A 19,361-nucleotide genomic window follows, 5' to 3' on the forward strand; every position below is an offset into this window, starting at 1 on the left:
TTCTCACGATACCCGTAGCAAACAAACCATCTGTCATCTTCCCACCGCTGCCTTCTCAACTGCTCTAAGAAGAGCTTCTTGTAGCGGGTCAGTTGTTCCGGACGTGTGATTATAATGGAGAACAAAAGATCAAATAAAAGGATTTTCGAATACTTAAATAACAAAAAGAAAAAAAATATCATGGGATAAAAGACATTTAAAAAGACTTTGGGAAGATTAATATAACCCAGAAAAGTATTTAAAAAACAGAAAAATCCGGATTCAGAATAAAATAAACTAAAAGGTCTTCAAGAGAAAGAGCAGAAACGCAGAAGAATCTTCAAAAATGCCAGCAGAGCGAAAGAATGAAAAAAAGATGGAAGGACAGGAAGCACCTTGCTCGAAAGAACAGTTCCTTTTAATTATTTTACGTGGTCCACGTTTTGCAGTAGCCGACGCAAGAAGAAGAAGAAGAAGAAGAAGAAGAAGAAGCTGGCGAAAGGGGGCACGCGAAATGAAATACAGACTTCTAAAAATTAGATTGATAGAAACTGCAAAATGGCAAAGCAGAACTGGCTAGAGGTGGAACGAAAACTTGGAGAAACATGCATGACAGACTATGGCATAGATAGACGCCACCTACAGGAAAATTAAATAGATTTGTGGAGAAAAAAGCGCGCATAGTGAGCCAGTACGAATCAAAGAAGGGAATGCTGAATTGTGGAATATATACAAGGGCTACAGAAGGGAAACGAGCTTGTAAACAATAGACGAAAATGATTCAAATGGCTCTGAGCACTATGGTACTTAACTTCTGAGGTCATCAGTCCCCTAGAACTTAGAACAACTTAAACATAACTAACCAAAGGACATCACACACATCCATGCCCGAGGCAGAATTCGAACCTGCGACCGTAGCGGTCGCGCGGTTCCAGACTGTAGCGCCTAGAATCGCTCGGCCACCCCGGCCGGCGACGAAAAGGAGATGAGGTTTCGATACTGCGAGGGTAATTTGACAGGGGACTGCTAGAGCTAAGTCTAAACAAGGGCCCTGAGGTTGAAGACATTCCCTCATAATTAATGAGATCCTTGGGAGAACCAGCGATGAGAAAACTGTTCCACGTGGTGTGCAATATAGAAAGGGCGATCAAAAAGTTCCCGTTTGAGATCGTTGCTGCAGCGTATACGCAACGTAGCGCGACTCCGATGCCGGTATACAGGATGATCAGAAACTGTCTGAAAAGCTTTTAAGGTTGCGCTGAGAAATAATTGGTAAAAAAATTCGATTACTTTGCGTCATTTCCGAGTTAATTAGCACAGAGGTTCCCCAATCAGGCCGTTGTGCGCGCAAATTGAAGCAGCCCGTCAGGTGAAAGTGTCAGTTGATCTCCTAGCGTAGATGATGGCGCACGAGGCAGCTCAGCCTTTGACTCGGGTTCCGTTCTATGTCCGATTTTCGTATAGCTCTCGTGTTCGGTTTTAAGAAACCAAACGAAGGACACGAATGGCGACACCATGTCTGGTACGCAGCTTCAATGCCCATTAACTCGGAACGGTGCAATGAATCTATTTTTTTTTTTTTGGACAGCTATTTCTCAGCACAACATATCCTACAACGCCCTTACAAGATTTTCACACTATTTCTGACCACCTTGCATAAGCACCGATATGTAGGCAAGAGATTAGTGTGGCATTCGTGTCTTTCCAACGTGCGTCGGGTAAATGCAGAAACGTGATCTATAGCGAAGTTATTGCGAAATGCGTCCAAACAGGACCAAGGTGCGGTAATTCTTTTCTTGGCTGTCAAAGAACGAACACCGGTAGACATCTATCACAGAATGAAGAATGTGTATGGAACAGCATGTCTCTTGGAAACCACCAATGTGGTGGAGGAGGAGCAGGAGGAGATCAGTGTTAAACGTCCCGTCGACAATGAGGTCATTCGAGACGAAGCACAGGCTCATATTAGGGAAGGATGGGGAAGGAAATCGGCCGTGCCCTCGCAAAAGAGAATCCCGAAATTTGCCTGAAGCGATTTCGGGAAATGACAGAAAACCTAAATCAGGATGGCGGGTGTGAACAGTCGTCCTCCAGAATAAGAGTCCAGTGTGCTAACCAACCAATGTGGAACGGTGCGCCAAGTTCTGTGCTCGTCTCGATACGACACAGGACGCCAGTCAGTCTGTGAGATATCAGAAGTTACGCAAAGTCAACTGGGAGACACTCGAATACCCGCCCTATACTCCCGATCTCTCCCCATGCGATTAATACGACTTCGCTCCCTTAAAAAAAGCGTTGAAGATTCAACGATTCCTGCCGGACGAGGTCATGAAGCTCGCAGTTACGAACTTCATGTAGCAGGACAAAAAAAAATGGTTCAAATGGTTCTGAGCACTATGGGACTTAACATCTGTGATCATCAGTCCCCTAGAACTTAGAACTACTTAAACATAACTAACCTAAGGACATCACACACATCCATGCCCGAGGCAGGATTCGAACCTGCGACCGTAGCAGTGGCGCGGTTCCGGACAGCGCGCCTAGAACCGCTAGACCACCGCGGCCGGCTGTAGCAGGACACTGTGTTTTAAAAAAACGAGTATCTTCAACCTGGTGGGATTATTGCCTCAGTGCTCACAGCGACGTTGGCTGATAGGCATACCGATCCTGGCCTTCGAAAGGAAACTTTGTGATATCCCATATATGAGACAGTCGAAATACCCTCAGCCTTTAAGATCAATATGATGATAATACTGATTCCAAAAAATGCAGATGCTGAAGGGCGTATTACCGAACCGTCAGCCTAGAAAGTCAACTTGCAAAACACGGTGCTGAGTTTGATAATATTGTTTATTACTATAGGCCTATTTCGGCGTGATCGCCATCTTCAGATTATCTGTGAAAACTGCATAGTTTGGTACAATATTTCAAGTTTTTAAGTAGATAAGTTAACCTATTACTGAATTATCTTTTGCTACGTACATCAGATGGTCTTGATATCCATATGACATCGATGACTCAGTTGCTGTAAAACTGTAGCTCCTTTGATGCTGTTGGAGCTGTAGTATATGTTAAACTTTTTGCTGGAGCAGTTATTTATTTAGTTGTCGAATTATTGAGGTTTATTTCATAATGAAATGAAATGAAATGGCGTGTGACGGGTAGACCGTTCGCCTGGTGCAAGTCTTTCGATTTGACGCCACTTCGGCGACTTGCGCGTCGATGGGGATGAAATGGTGATGATTAGGACAACACAACACCCAGTCCCTGAGCGGAGAAAATCTCCGACCCAGCCGGGAATCGAACCCGGGCCCTTAGGATAGACATTCTGTCGCGCTGACCACTCAGCTACCGGGGGCGGACTATTTCATAATGACGCTTCGTGCAGCTGTATTGACAGTTGAGTCAACTATGCTACACAGTTACAGGCTGTTTGCTTCTTTGGTATTCTGTAGGTCATACCTTTGTTCTGATCAGCTATATAATATTGCTTGTATAATTCGTGTCTATGTGCTTCTACTGTCATGTAATACAATCCTGTTGTTTTTATGCAAATGGTTATCTTATGTAGTGTTTTGGTGCTCCAGGTTTCTGACAATTTCACGATGTTGTTTTCGTAAATGTTACCACGAAATTAAGAGTACCGACCGCTGTGATAGCGGTTAGTACCACCTTCCTGCTTGTGACGTGTTTCTGCTATCCCCTCCGATTTAAATAATGAATACCGCATTTACAGCGACATTTGTTTACAATATGACGTGAATCATGGAGAGTGGCCCTAGGGCAACTATCTTTCGGCGACGAACTGTTAAAAAGACATTTTATCACCTGAGGATGCGTCTTCTAGTGGCGCGAAACCGGTCGTGACTTAAAAAATATTCTACAGCCAGTGCGGATTATTTCTTTCGAAATTCAATTAATTAATACATCAGAAAGGCATGCGTTGGGATCTTGACACATGACGGTTCTCTGGCGGACCCAATAAGCACCTTCAATATATTACACGAAATTTATCACACGTGCCCGTAATCTGCATACACAGAGCATAATTTACACAATAGAAGTAACGTAAATGAATGAGGGAGTGAACACTTGTTCATCGTCAGGAACATTTATAGGAGACGATATTCATAAACACTTATTACACAGTACGATCCACAATCAAACAACAGGAAAAGCACCATATTCTCAAATACCAAAGGGGATATTCATTACTGTGACGGCTACGAGAAAAGGCTCTATCCTCACTGATGACTTGTAACCTCCGAAATCAATCCACGCGAGAAAGAATTAAACAAATGGCGAAAAAATAATCTTTAAAATCGGATAAATCCATCACACTGGCGGAAAGGATATACGAACGGATATTCATTAAGCGGGGAACAGTATTACGAAACGCGCTAAACTATATTTATTCGACATGCGGCGTACAACATGTGTTTGCGTACTAAGCGCAGGTGGACGACTAGATTCGAGATTATCTTCCATAGTAAAACGAGTCCACAAATATCACTGCACACACTACTACAGGTGAAAACAAGGGGCACGAATTTCTGTGATAGAAGAGAACAGAGGCAAAGCAGCGTAGTTGCAGAAGAACCTGCCACGAATATTCCAAATCATTAGTGAGAAGCTACTTTATTTGATGTGGGACTTCACAAAAAAGAAAAAGATAAGAGAGAGTAGATTTCATCAGCCAACTGTATGACAGGTACTCAAGTAAACGAGTGAACAATAATTGAATATTCCTACTCTGTACGACAGATTACAAACGTGTGGTGGAACATGAATAATTAAAAACCAGATTCTAGATAAATTCGACTCTTGCTGATTAGTATTGAAATATGAACGTGACGTACTGTAAATTTAACAAAACAGCCGAACAGGGAGACATAATCCTGGAATAAAAATAGTTACACCACGCTAAAAGCCAGACTAAATACGTCAATGCATGAAGCCTGAAGATAATGGAGAGAGAACTGCTTACCTCTGAATATGCGCGGGAAGGGTCGCGAGCGAGGGGAGACAGGTCACATACCCTAACGCGCAGCTAGACAAACTTTCTGACAAGGGAACCTCCCCATCGCACCCCCCTCAGATTTAGTTATAAGTTGGCACAGTGGATAGGCCTTGAAAAAATGAACACAGATCAATCGAGATAACCGGAAGAAGTTGTGTGGAACTATGAAAAAAATTAGTAAACTATACAAACTGAGTAGTCCATGCGAAGATAGGCAACATCAAGGACAATGGGTGTCACGGAGCGCCTTGGTCCCGTGGTTAGCGAGAGCAGCTACCAAACAAAAGGTCCTAGGTTCAAGTCTTCCCTCGAGCGAAAAGTTTAAATTTTTATTTTCAGTTTATGTGACAAACTCTTATGTTTTCATCACTTTTTTCGGAGTGATTATCACATCCACAAGAAAACCTAAATCGGGCAAGGTAGAAGAATCTTTTTACCCATTCGCTAAGTGTACAAGTTAGGTGGGTCGACAACATATTCCTGTCATGTGACGCACATGCTGTCACCAGTGTCGTATAGAATATATCAGATGTTTTCCTGTGGAGGAATCGGTTGACCTATGACCTTGCGATCAAATGTTTTCGGTTCCCATTGGAGAGGCACGTCCTTTCGTCTACTAATCGCACGGTTTCGCGGTGCGGTCACACAACACAGACACTAAACTTCTTACAGTGAACAGAGACGTCAATGAACGAACGGACAGATCATAACTTTGCGAAAATAAAGAACGTAAAATTTTCAGTTGAGGCAAGACTTGAACCAAGGACCTCTCGTTCCGCAGTTACTCACGCTAACCACGGGACCACGGCGCTCCTTTTGCTACTATTTCCTTGATGTTGCACATGTTGCGCATGAACTACTCAGTTTGTATATTTTACTAATTTTTTTCATAGTTCCACACAACTTCTTCCTGTTTTCTCGATTGATCTGTGTCCAGTTTTTCAAGGCCTATCCACTGGGCCAACTTATAACTAAATCTGAGGGGGGTGCGATGGGGATGTTCCCTTGTGAGTCCTACACAATGGCAACCACCCGTACAAACATTCTGGTTCCCCTCAAAGTTCGTAGTGTGTTCTTACGGACTCACTGCCTTTCCAACTGTGGGAAGCAGACTAGTACACGAGGGGGTGAACAGGAGACTAATCTGTGGCAATCTTTGGGAATTCTTACGCATTCATTCATGGCCAACGCGCCATGAAAAAAAAAAAAATGTTCAAATGGCTCTGAGCACTATGGGACTTAACTTCTCAGGTCATCAGTCCCCTGGAACTTAGAACTACTTAAACCTAACTAACCTAAGGACATCCATGCCCGAGGCAGGATTCGAACCTGCGACCGTAGCGGTCGCGCGGTTCCACACTGTAGCGCCTAGAACCGCTCAGCCACTCCGGCCGGCAACGCGCCATCATGGTGGCTTTCCCATACATACACACATGTTGGATGGCAAGGATATACGTGATATTTAGGTAAAACTGTATACCAACTCATTTCCAAAGGGCATTTCTACTGAGCAAGCTATCGGGGCTCTATCATAGTATACGGAGCGATCAAAGAGTTTCCGTTCAAAGGCCGTACAGTCGAGAATCCGTATGCTAATCAAGCAAAACCGCCATGAGCACTGCAGCAATAATCCCACTGACACATCAGGTTGAAGATGTCAGTTTAGTAAAATGAAATTACAATGAAATACATACCCCTAGCTGCATACAGGCGTTGATATAAGTCAACGGGAGACCCGCATTCCCAACTTATTGTCCCGCACTATATTCATAGTGCCCCTGCCCATTATAGTCATTGCCGGCCGGAGTGGCTGTGCGGTTCTAGGCGCTACAGTATGGAGCCGCGTGACCGCTACGGTCGCAGGTTCGAATCCTGCCTCGGGCATGGATGTGTGTGATGTCCTTAGGTTAGTTAGGTTTAAGTAGTTCTAAGTTCTAGGGGACTGATGACCACAGCAGTTAAGTCCCATAGTGCTCAGAGCCATTTGAACCATTATAGTCATTACTCGCGGCTTTTTGCCGATTCCCGTAAGAGATCGGACACTGTTTGTGCATCCGCACAGAATAAGATGGTCAAATGGCTGGTGAGCCATATATATAAGGCTCACCGCCCATTTGACAATTTTATTCTGTGCGGATGCACAAACAGTGCCCGATCTCTTACGAGAATCGGAAAAAAGCCGCGAGTAATGTGTATAATGGGAGGGGGCACTATTAATATAGTGCGGGACAATAAGTTGGAATTGTGGGTCTCACGGGAGGCTTGTCAGCGGTAAGTCCCTGCAGTCGCACTATCCTCTGTGTCCTCGGTGGCTCAGATGGATATAGCGTCTGCAATGTAAGCAGATCCTGGGTTCGAGTCCCGGTCGGGGCATACATTTTCAACTGTCCCCGTCGACTTATATCAACGCCTGTATGCAGCTAGGGGCATTCATTTCATTGTAATTTCATTCTAACGAGCTGCATGGTCACCGATATATAGTTTAGTAATACGCCGTCCCCCCCATGAACCATGGACCTTGCCGTCGGTGGGGAGGCTTGCGTGCCTCAGCGATACAGATGGCCGTACCGTAGGTGCAACCACAACGGTGGGGTATCTGTTGAGAGGCCAGACAAACATGTGGTTCCTGAAGAGGGGCAGCAGCCTTTTCAGTAGTTGCAGGGGCAACAGTCTGGATGATTGACTGATCTGGCCTTGTAACATTAACCAAAACGGCCTTGCTGTGCTGGTACTGCGAACGGCTGAAAGCAAGGGGAAACTACAGCCGTAATTTTTCCCGAGGACATGCAGCTTTACTGTATGGAAGAGCAGTTGAAAGGAATGGACAGTGTCTTGAAAGGAGGATATAAGATGAACATCAACAAAAGCAAAACGAGGATAATGGAATGTAGTCAAATTAAATCGGGTGATGCTGAGGGAATTAGATTAGGAAATGAGACACTTAAAGTAGTAAAGGAGTTTTGCTATTTAGGGAGTAAAATAACTGATGATGGTCGAAGTAGAGAGGATATAAAATGTAGACTGGCAATGGCAAGGAAAGCGTTTCTGAAGAAGAGAAATTTGTTAACATCGGGTATAGATTTAAGTGTCAGGAAGTCGTTTCTGAAAGTATTTGTATGGAGTGTAGCCATGTATGGAAGTGAAACATGGACGATAACTAGTTTGGACAAGAAGAGAATAGAAGCTTTCGAAATGTGGTGCTACAGAAGAATGCTGAAGATAAGGTGGGTAGATCACGTAACTAATGAGGAGGTATTGAATAGGATTGGGGAGAAGAGAAGTTTGTGGCACAACTTGACTAGAAGAAGGGATCGGTTGGTAGGACATGTTTCGAGGCACCAAGGGATCACAAATTTAGCATTGGAGGGCAGTGTGGAGGGTAAAAATCGTAGAGGGAGACCAAGAGATGAATACACTAAGCAGATTCAGAAGGATGTAGGCTGCAGTAGGTACTGGGAGTTGAAGAAGATTGCACAGGATAGAGTAGCATGGAGAGCTGCATCAAACCAGTCTCAGGACTGAAGACCACAACAACAACAACAACAACAACAACAACAACAATACGCCGTGTCCTGCTGCGTGAAGACGTCCGCAACTGCCTTCTGCACATCCTCGTCCGACGGGAATCTTCGACTCCTTAATGCGTTTTTGAAGGGACCGAATGCGTGATAATCGCATTGGATGAGGTTGGGACTATGGAGCGAGTGCTCAAGTGTCTCCCACTTGAGTTGGCCTAACTTCTGCGTTACATTTGCTACATGGGGACGTGCGTTATCATGAGTAGTAGCTCCACTTGTCGCACCATTCCACAACAGACATGCTGCCCTATACACATTCTTCAGTAGCCAATGGATGTCTACCGGTGTCTGTCCTTCAGCAGCCAAGAATAGAATAACAGTACGTTCGTCCTGTTTGGACGTATTTGGTAATAAATTCGCCACAGCTCATGTTTCTGAATTTACCACACGCACGCCAGAAAGAGACCGTTGCCACACTGAGCCCTTTACTTCATATCAGCGTCATATCAGCGCTTGTATACCCGAATCGGAGTCGCGCTACGTAGCATATACGCTCCAACTACGCCCTCAGAGGGAAATTTTTTGATCGTCCTTATATACATACACATACGAGTATACAGGGTGTCCCACTCATCTAGGCGCTCAGTCCGGAACCGCGCGACTGCTTCGGTCGCAGGTTCGAATCCCGCCTCGGGCATGGATGTGTGTGATGTCCTTAGGTTAGTTATGTTTAAGTAGTTCTAAGTTCTAGGGGACTGATGACCACAGATGTTAAGTCCCATAGTGCTCAGAGCCATTTGAACCATTTTTTTGTCCCACTCAAACCTCCCTGATTTCAAAGACCCAGGAAAAAAAGACACAGTAGACACGACAATGAAAAATGCACCACATTGAAGAGCATCTCAGAGAATTTATTTATTTATCATCAATACACCTCTACATGTGAGACATTTGCAGCACGAAGAATATCGAGTCTATATTCAATTTCTTGCCAAGTTCTTGGTAACATTATTGTTGCAATCGAATTAGTGATACAATGTCGCAACGTAGGAATATCGTCCGCTTTGGTCGCATACACGCGGTCCTTCACGAATCCCCACCTGATGTCACGTGAGTGTGGTGGCCAGGCATTGGGTCCTCCGCGTCCGATCCAACGACTTGCAAACAGATGTTGACCAATGCGGTGGAGCTCCATCTTGTTGAAAAACGATTTTGGGTTGTAAGTCTTGGATCTCAGGATACACAAACTGCTCCAACATGTCCAGACACATTGACTCATTCACTGTTTGTTCCGCAAAGAAGAACGGTCCAACAATCATGTCGTGCATTAGCCCGAACCAGTTTGGTTTGGGGCTATCACGAACATGTTGAATGACAATGTGCGGATTTGGCGAACGCCAAATCCGAACATTATGCCTATTAGCCGTTCCTGATAGATGGAAGGTTGCCTCACCTGAGAATAAACATCTTTCCAGGAGGCTGGCATCCATAACAATATGCTGCAGCACATCTGCATCAAATTATTGTAGGCGTGGTTTGTCGTTCGGCGTCAGATGTTGCAGAATTTGCACTTTGTAAGAAAACATACGAAGACGCTGGTGAAATACACGATGCAATGTTGATCGCGGTATATCAACTTGGCTAGATGCTTGACGAATTGACTTACGTGGGCTTCTGAGAAACGTTTGTCTGATGTCCTCCATTGTCTCTTCTGAAACTCCGTAACATGCACTGGCAGAATGTTTCAGAACACATCCTGTTGCCAGAAACTTTCTATACCATTCCTTAATTGTTTTCACATCAGGTGGATCACATTCATACACACGACGATAATTTCTTTGCACAGTTACCGGCGATTTTGTTTCTGCAAACCACACTACTGTTTGCGCGCGCTGCTGTGTAGTCGCCATTTTCACTTCATGAGACCATGCTGCACTCTGCCTACGATACTTGGCACTTCTGACGCGGGAATATAAATTCTTTGAGATTCTCTACAATGTGGTGCATTTTTCACTGTCGTATCTACTGTGGTTTTCTCTCCTGGGTCCTTGGAATCAGAGAGGTTTGAGTGGGACACTTTGCATGTTGTTTCAATGAAACTGTTTGCGTCTGTAGCTTACAAACTAATAGGCGATGGGAAAATTTATTGCGGTAGGTCAACATAAGGAACGTGAGACTTTCTGCGGAGCTATGACCACAGTTTATTATTTTCCAAAGAGTGACAGCAAAGAGATACAACTTTTTAAGCAGAACAATAATTGTTTCTATCATGCCTGCTATCATTTAAACTAGCTGTGTCCAAATCAATTTAAATCATCCAAATGGGTATTTGACGGCCCCGCCACAACGGACTGGCTACCGTGCTGGATATTGGGCGCAAAGGAATTCAATATTGTCATGGGAGCGACAGAGGACAGGAGACAACGGAAGAAGATGAAATACCCCGTCAAGTGTCCTCAGCCAAATAGTTGAATTGCAGGCGGAAATGCAAAGCCATGACAAGAGGTTCAGGAGATCGAATCTAAGGTAACTATGGATAACTCATGCACCACTACGGCGTCCTTCCCCATATGGCCCGCATTTCTTCAGAATTTGGAAAGTGGTATTTCGAACCATAAAATAGGACCTGAACTTATAAGGCCGAAAAGTGAGAGACTCGTTTTAGTCGCCTCTTACGACAGACAAGAATACCTCGGGCCTATTCTCCCCCAGACCCACAGGGGGGCGAGGAGTTTGGGTTCTCTCTTTGAACATGTGTGTCTAGACATGAGCGTCCATATGTGGATGCAGCACGATTGTCATTCAGCCCATTCTGCTCATGCTGTTTTAGAAGAACTGAACAACAGATTTCCTGGAAGATGATTGGGGCGCCGTTGTCCTCATGAGTGGCTCGCACGGTCGCTCGATTGATCACCAGTAGATTTCTTTTTGTGGTGATATCTAAAGAATCTTGTTTATGTCACTGAGCCCACAACCCCAGATGATCTAAAACGGCGCAGCATGTCGCTTCGTGACACCGGCCACGCAACATCTCGTCCGCAGTTCCTTTAGGTAGTGCATTGCGTTATTCATTGAGGGACATGGACACACATTTAAACACCTCATTTAAATCAACGTTCCGCCGCCAGAACATCCACCACCACACAGTTATGTATATGTACAGAGTGTGGTGTCCGCCCCTGAAATTTTGAAGGATTGTAGGTCCCAAACTAAACGTGACTTGTACACAGCTGGTTTCAATGATTCCAGTGCATGACAGAAACTACTACTGTTTCATTTAAAAATTTTCTCTCTTTGATGTAGCTCTTTTGAGAATAACACAATGAACTATGGTTCATAGCTCCGCTGAAACCGTGACGTTTCTTGCGTTGACCTACTACAATAAGTTTTCCCATCACCTATTACGTTTTAAGTTGCAGAGGGAACACTTTCACTAAAACACAAAAGGCCTGAAAGATCTGTATAGTGAAATGGATAGCGTCTTGAAAAGAGGCGATAAAATAAACATCAAAGAAAGTAAAACAAGGGTGATGGAATGTAGTCGAACTAAATCAGACTGCTGAGGGAAAACAAGCCCGAAATGAGAAACTAAAAGTGGTAGATGAGTTTCGATATTTGGACAGCAAAATAACTGTCGAAGGTCCAAGTGGAGAGCATATAAAATGCAGTCTGGAAACAGCATCAACAATGTTTCTGAAAAAGCAAAAAAATAATTATATCGGATATGAACTGAAGTGTTATGAAGTTCTTTCTGAAAGTATTTGTGTCGAATGAAATACTTCACGGAAAGGAAATGTGGACAATAAACAGTACACACTAGAAGAGAGTACAATCTTGTGAAATGTGGTAGAAAAAAAAAGCTGAATATTGGATGGGTCAACTGAACCTCAATGCTACAATATTTGACACAGGTTTCTATCGCATTTGTGAGGGTACTGTCGATGCTGTTTCAGTAACGACTGTACCCTTCCGCGCCACTGTCTCTTTGAGACAGTGAAGCTGATTCGGGGAATCACCATCATTATAGAACAGTGGTTCCCAATCTTTCTTAGACCACTGCTACTAAGTGCAATCAGACATTAGCTAGTACCCCTGCCCGCCGCCCCGCCGCTCCCCTCCCACCCACATTAGCACCAACTTTAGCACCTAACTAAGAAATAAAGACTTTTCTTGGAATACCTTTATTTTTAAAATGATGAAAGATTAAAGATAGTTAGTTTGTGTGTGTGTGTGTGTGTGTGTGTGTGTGTGTGTGTGTGTGTGTGTGTGTTTTAGAGTGAGTGACAAAGGAATTCATGGTGCGTCGCAAGTGCTACTCACATATTTTGGATCTTCTAAAGCGACTAGGTTCAGCAACTTTGCAATCAGAATAATTACCAGTTATGAGCATACAGAAATTACTAAGCTAACATACTTTGCATACTTTCACTCTCTGATGCCATACGGAATAATATTTTGGGGTAACTCAACATTTAGACAAAAAGTATTCACTGCTCAAAAGAAAGTGGTTAGAATAATGTGTGGGGTTCATAGTCGCCCATCTTGTAGGCATCTTTTTAAAAGATTGGGAATTCTTACAACAGCTTCACAGTACATTTACTCACTAAATGAAATTTGTTCTCAACAACATGGACTAGTTAAAAAACAACAGTGACATTCATGATTATAATACCAGGAAAAAGAAAGACTTACACTATCCTTTACTCAACCTATCTTTGGCACAGAAAGGGGTAAAATATGCTGCTATAAAAATTTTCGACAAATTACCAGATGAAATAGAGTGTCTGACAGACAGCAGTAATGGCTTCAAAAATAAACTGAAATCATATCTCCTTGACAACTCCTTCTATACTATAGATGAATTCTTCAATAGGAATAAATAAATCTATAAATATAGTATACGCATTTTGTGTCATTTAAGGGAATGGGGTAAATAATAGAAATATTAATCTTTAAGTCTGTATTGTATTAAAAAAAATTTATTTCATATTTGCATTGCTTGTGGACTTGACACATTCCACATCATAAAGGCTACCGTACCGTGCGACTGATCAATCGAACACGCTACCAACTAACTAACTATCTCACTAACAATTCCTTTTCAGATAAGAAAGCGAACTATCCGCAATGAGGGTAAACACTTGTTACAAAACGTACTTCCCCTGCATTACTCTTCTCCATTGCGGCACTTGGTTGACCCGCACATTGCAACACCATTTAAAATCAAACAGGTTCAGATACGTGCACTATACTTACAGTTTGTAAATCACTTGATTGCCGCACTTCTTACTTCTGAACTGGCAGAAAATGGACGACTTAAGGCTGTTAATGCTTTGTGGCTAAGCACTCTAGTAATAATAATAATAATAATAATAATAATAATAATAATAATAACACAGAGCACAGCACTATAGTAGCTGTTATGTAGTTACTGCTGTGTCGTACTCTCAATTAATTCATTTATCTGTCTCGAAGAGAGTAATGAAGCAATTTCTGGACTACTGCAGTTATTATCTACAACTTGGAAAAGACATTTTCTTGAGATATTTAGCATTTTTTTACGTATACGTCACACTTTTATCATCAGCGAGATACGGAACAAAGCACAACATATGCGTATAGTGGGTGGACTACTTAAAGAACTGCTACCTACACCGCGTTGATTCTGCTAACTGAGGAAAAGTAATTGTTGATAACTTGTATAATCAATATCAGAGACTACAAAACTGTGATAATAACAATGATCTTTTGACTGAAACAGAATTGAATCTTTTAATTTTCACCCTTCAGAAAATTAAATTTTACCCCTCAGAGGGCAATTACTCCCAGATTGGGAGCCACTGTTCTAGAAGCAGTGAGAGTTTTGGCGCCGGTCGTTATGCGGGACGCGGGAAGTCATTCTGGCTGTAGCGAGCGAAGTTATAAGACGGAACGATGGAGCGAATGCCTAATTACGAGGATTATAGCGGCAATGATTGTCTCTGCCTGTGTGAAAGTGCTTGTTAGTATGAAAGAGTTAGGGCAGATAGGGAATATAAGTGTGATATCATTTGCTTTAACAATAAAAAGATCGAGTTTCAATATTCAGTCTTTGTCTTAGTGATAATTACTTGGAAAGAACTAAAGATTTATGTTCAGGAGGTGGAAAGGAGTGAAAGGACATTTGGCACTCGGAACACGGTCAGAGCTAATTAGTTAGGCTCATGTTCCTGGGCGAAAGATTCCCCTTTTAGATGTCGTACTGAACTTGAGTCCGATTGCCTAATATAGGGAAGACAGCTTTTCCTTGCAAGAAGTAAGGGAAATTATTAAAATGACGGGGGGGAGGTGGAGGGCGGTTCTTACACATTGCACCTCAATAAAATTTATGTCTTCAACGTGTTTCCATGTGCTTGTGCTTACTGTCGCTGGATACTTACGGTATTCAGAGACCACTTCCGATTTTTCTGGTGTGGAAATATCTGGAACGTGACAAATCAAGCCCGCAGAGTAGGACAGTAAAATGGTAAGAACAACTGCTGCACTACGCCAAGGCCACAATTTTACCTATTTACTTGGCACGCGGCAACATCTAGTAACTGCAGAGGATCTAAGAGACTGGCGGTTCACCATCAATGGAACGTATAAATAGGAGGAAATATCCATTACTTTTCGATTACACTATTGGAGATATATCACTAGAAACTGTTCAAAAATGGTTCAAATGGCTCTAAGCACTATGGGACTTTACATCTGAGGTCATCAGCTCTCTAGACCTAGAACTACTTAAACCTAACTAACCTAAGGACATCACACACATCCATGCCCGAGGCAGGATTCGAACCTGCGAAAACAGCAGAAGCGCGGTTCCGGACTGAAGCGTCTAGAACCACTCCGCCCCAGCTGCCGGAACTAGAAACTGTAACGACCGTAAAATATATAGGAGTAATCGTAAGGAGCGACTCAAAATGGAATAACCACATAAAAATAGTTGTATGAAAAGCAGATCTCAGGCTTAGATTCAATGGAAGAATCCCAATGTAGATAGTGAATATTCTGTGTAATGTGAATTAGGATTTTAGATTTATTGACACTATTTTACTGCTTACCTTTGTATAAGACGCTTTCAGCTATCTGCTTACGGAGGAATATCCTGGAACAAAAGAGAATGTGTCAGATATTTATCACATTCATGAGGAATATTTGATGATAATAAACACTGAGCGTTACTGTAATTGCAGATGTGCTTGATGGCAGTGAAATTTCCGAAAAACAACGGGCGTTATCGCGTAGCGTTGGTAATTGGTAATCCGATTATAGGAAAGGTCACGCGATGTGCATAACTCGCTGACCTCAGCGTGACTGACAGGCAGCGCCCCCCCCCCCCCCAAATCCCTTCCGCCACCATTCCTACTCAAGCTAAAACGTGCGTTCGCTAGCGAGCGGTAATTTCGCTACATCATACTCTCCAACGGGCCATCTGTGTCGTGACATCACAATTCACTCTCTTCGGTCTCATCCCTCATTGGATTAGTGCCTATCCCCGTCTGTCAGATCCATTTTCGATTTGATGGATCGTGCAGGCTCCATGAAAAATGACAAAATCTAAAACAAACGCATTCTAATACTACTTCACGTTTCGCATCAGGTATATGACTTCCCTGATACGTACAGAAGGGACGTAATGCTTTGTGCTTGCTGGTTGAGGGGTAGAAGAGGGATGAAAAGAAGAAGAAGAAGAGGAGGAGGAGGAGGAGGAGAAGGAGGGATGAGTGGAAGCAATGTCGGAAATAGAGAGAAAGAGATGGCGGAACAGAGATAGCTGTGATAGCAGCGATGAAAATTTTCATCGCTTTCAAACTATTACATGACGATTCTGTATGCTACCACAGAAGCGCTGCAATGAACTTCCCGGGGCACCTTACGACGGTATGCGGATCAAAATCTTTGAAGGTTGGGTCACATTAGGCTAGTAATTTGGTCACGTGATGAATCATTTTGTAGCTGTATTAAAGGCGCAAATGACAAGTGGGCGAATGTACGTTTAAGCCGTTTTCTTTTTGGTAGTTAACTGTCGACTGCTGTGGAGTGCGGACTGCAAGATGATGAGAGCGAAGGACGAACCGAGAAATACATCTTACAGCAAAGTATATCCTGTAACAGGACGAGGAAGTCATTAAACACCTAATACAAAGAAAACGGGTACAAAATTGTTCTCCAAGAAACCTGCATCAAGCATTACATGTGCTTCTTACAGAACTCGCAGTTAATGACCAAAAAAATTCCTTGACACGCTGAGAATATAGAAAAGTTGCCTCATTTTTCTGTTCGAGAGTGTAATGTTACTTATCTAAGCAGCAACTAAACTGTAAGCTGTGTTGTACTTTCTTGTTACTAGCTACAGTTTCAGAACCTTAACACACCTCTTTCGACTAGTGACATCAACTGTTCCTGTTTTCGTTCGAGAAGTTCGTCATACTTAAAAATTAAAGAAATGGCTCTGAGCACTATGGGACTTAACAGCTGTGGTCATCAGTCCCCTAGAACTTAGAACTACTTAAACCTAACTAACCTAAGGACATCACACACATCCATGCCCGAGGCAGGATTCGAACCTGCGACCGTAGCAGTCGCGCGGTTCAGGACTGCGCGCCTAGAACCGCGAGACCACCGCGGCCGGCTTAAAAATTAAAGTGCCGAAGGTCTTAATCAGGTAACTGAATGAGAAATCATCTCGTACAGCTTTATATATTCACTTTAATAGCACATGACAAACATAATTTAACATAAAACAATATTATACAATGTACTGCGAAAATTAAAGCATATCAAGAAGAGACATGTTGGACATCGACCATTAATGTTGTGGTCTTCAGTCAGAGGACTGATTTTGCCGAATAATCTAAAAATTTTACACCATGCCAATAAAGGTCAAACGTTAAATGTTTTGGAAGAAACTCAGATAATGCATTGTAAGAATCGTCTCGCACATCACACATTACATGATCAGACTTAATTGAATCATTGCAATCTTCTCGCAAATTTCGACTGTCTAAATAGGATTACTTAGTTTTATTGATATTTTAGCATTACAATGCTATAATTTTTATGTTAGATATTTTCGCCCCATTTCCTGTTTCCTTTTGTTTTTCCCGCACTTACATATGGCTTAATTCCCTTTCATTATCATACAGTCACTTTTTCTATTTTCCTCCAGGCCTCTCTCTTCTTCACATTCCTTTTACATTTCTTACCTTGTTTAACTAAACGTTTTCATCCTTATTCTAAGGCGATATTACTGGTTGTGTTTCATGCCTTTTATTTTCTATACAGATTATTTCGTGTTCCATGTTGGATTATATTTTGCCATCCCCGTATTAATCAGCTATGTGAGGACGCTATCGAACTTTCTCCGTCGCGGTCATTCGCAGCATTCGTTGTTTGTGGTACGCTTTGCGTGGTGTCGCTTACTTCCTAGTCTGTGAGCGCTGGTCTTTCCGGTCGTTTTCTTGTCCCCGCGCGCTCAATGTAGCACCAGCCCTTGGTTCAAAAATGGTTCAAATGGCTCTGAGCACTATGGGACTCAACTGCTGAGGTCATTAGTCCCCTAGAACTTAGAACTAGTTAAACCTAACTAACCTAAGGACATCACAAACATCCATGCCCGAGGCAGGATTCGAACCTGCGACCGTAGCGGTCTTGCGGTTCCAGACTGCAGCGCCTTTAACCGCACGGCCACTTCGCACCAGCCCTCGCCTGCGTTTGTTGCGGATACGTGACTGCTGAGTTTAACATTCTGTTAAGTTCCTTAATATCTCCTGTCCGCAGCTCGTGGTCGTGCGGTAGCGTTCTCGCTTCCCGCGCCCGGGTTCCCGGGTTCGATTCCCGGCGGGGTCAGGGATTTTCCCTGCCTCGTGATGACTGGGTGTTGTGTGATGTCCTTAGGTTAGTTAGGTTTAAGTAGTTCTAAGTTCTAGGGGACTGATGATAACAGATGTCAAGTCCCATAGTGCTCAGAGCCATTTGAACCTTAATATCTCCCTTCTTCTCTTTTCAGCGTGTTATGCTTAGTCTGTTTCTCTCTATCTATTCTCACCTAATCTATCTTTATTGACTATTAATGCTCTATTTTTATTTTAGGTTTTCGTTTTTATCGTGGTTTTTCAAAAAAAAAATGGTTCAAATGGCTGTGAGCACTATGGGACTTAACATCTATGGTCATCAGTCCCCTAGAACTTAGAACTACTTAAACCTAACTAACCTAAGGACAGCACACAACACCCAGTCATCACGAGGCAGAAAAAATCCCTGACCCCGCCGGGAATCGAACCCGGGAACCCGGGCGTGGGAAGCGAGAACGCTACCGCACGACCACGAGCTGCGGACTACCGTGGTTTTTATTTGATTTGTTTTTCTGCCGGCCTACCACCGTATTCTACTGCCACACGAGTCTATTCCGCATTATGTTGCTCCCCCAGCGGTGAGTTTATCTAATCATACTCATCATTTTCTTTGGCCCTTTACCCGCTCCATCGCGGGGTCGGCCCTGCTGCTATGGATGTGGCGGTGTTTGTGTCATACGGTTGCCGGATGCCCTTCCTGTCGCCACCCCGAACCCCTGGGACTGAATTAGTGTACCGCAGCTGTCTGCGTCTAGTGTAAGCCATGAAGTAGTGCGAACGTATCCAAATATCTGCGAATCGTGTAACTGAGGCGGAACGTAGGGACCGCCCCAGTATTCACCTAGTGGGATGTGGACAACCGCTTAAAAACCACATCCAGGCTGGCCAGCATACCGGCCCTCGTCGTTAATCCGCCAGGCGGATTCGATCCGGGACCGGCGCGCCTACCCGAGTCCAGGAAGC

At 43.4% G+C, this 19,361-nt stretch overlaps 1 protein-coding gene across 2 annotated transcripts in view; it reads right to left on the bottom strand.

The window, feature by feature from the left end:
• Nucleotides 1-19,361, bottom strand: part of LOC126248401 (1-acyl-sn-glycerol-3-phosphate acyltransferase alpha-like) — an 824,096-nt gene that overhangs the window by 127,350 nt on the left and 677,385 nt on the right. For both annotated transcript variants that reach the window (XM_049949347.1, XM_049949348.1), the window contains exon 4: nucleotides 15,606-15,649. The gene's annotated coding sequence lies outside the window, so the exon portion shown is untranslated. The remainder of the gene's footprint in view (nucleotides 1-15,605; nucleotides 15,650-19,361) is intronic.

Source organism: Schistocerca nitens, chromosome 3, assembly GCF_023898315.1.
Source record: "Schistocerca nitens isolate TAMUIC-IGC-003100 chromosome 3, iqSchNite1.1, whole genome shotgun sequence".
Lineage (NCBI taxonomy): Eukaryota > Metazoa > Arthropoda > Insecta > Orthoptera > Acrididae > Schistocerca > Schistocerca nitens.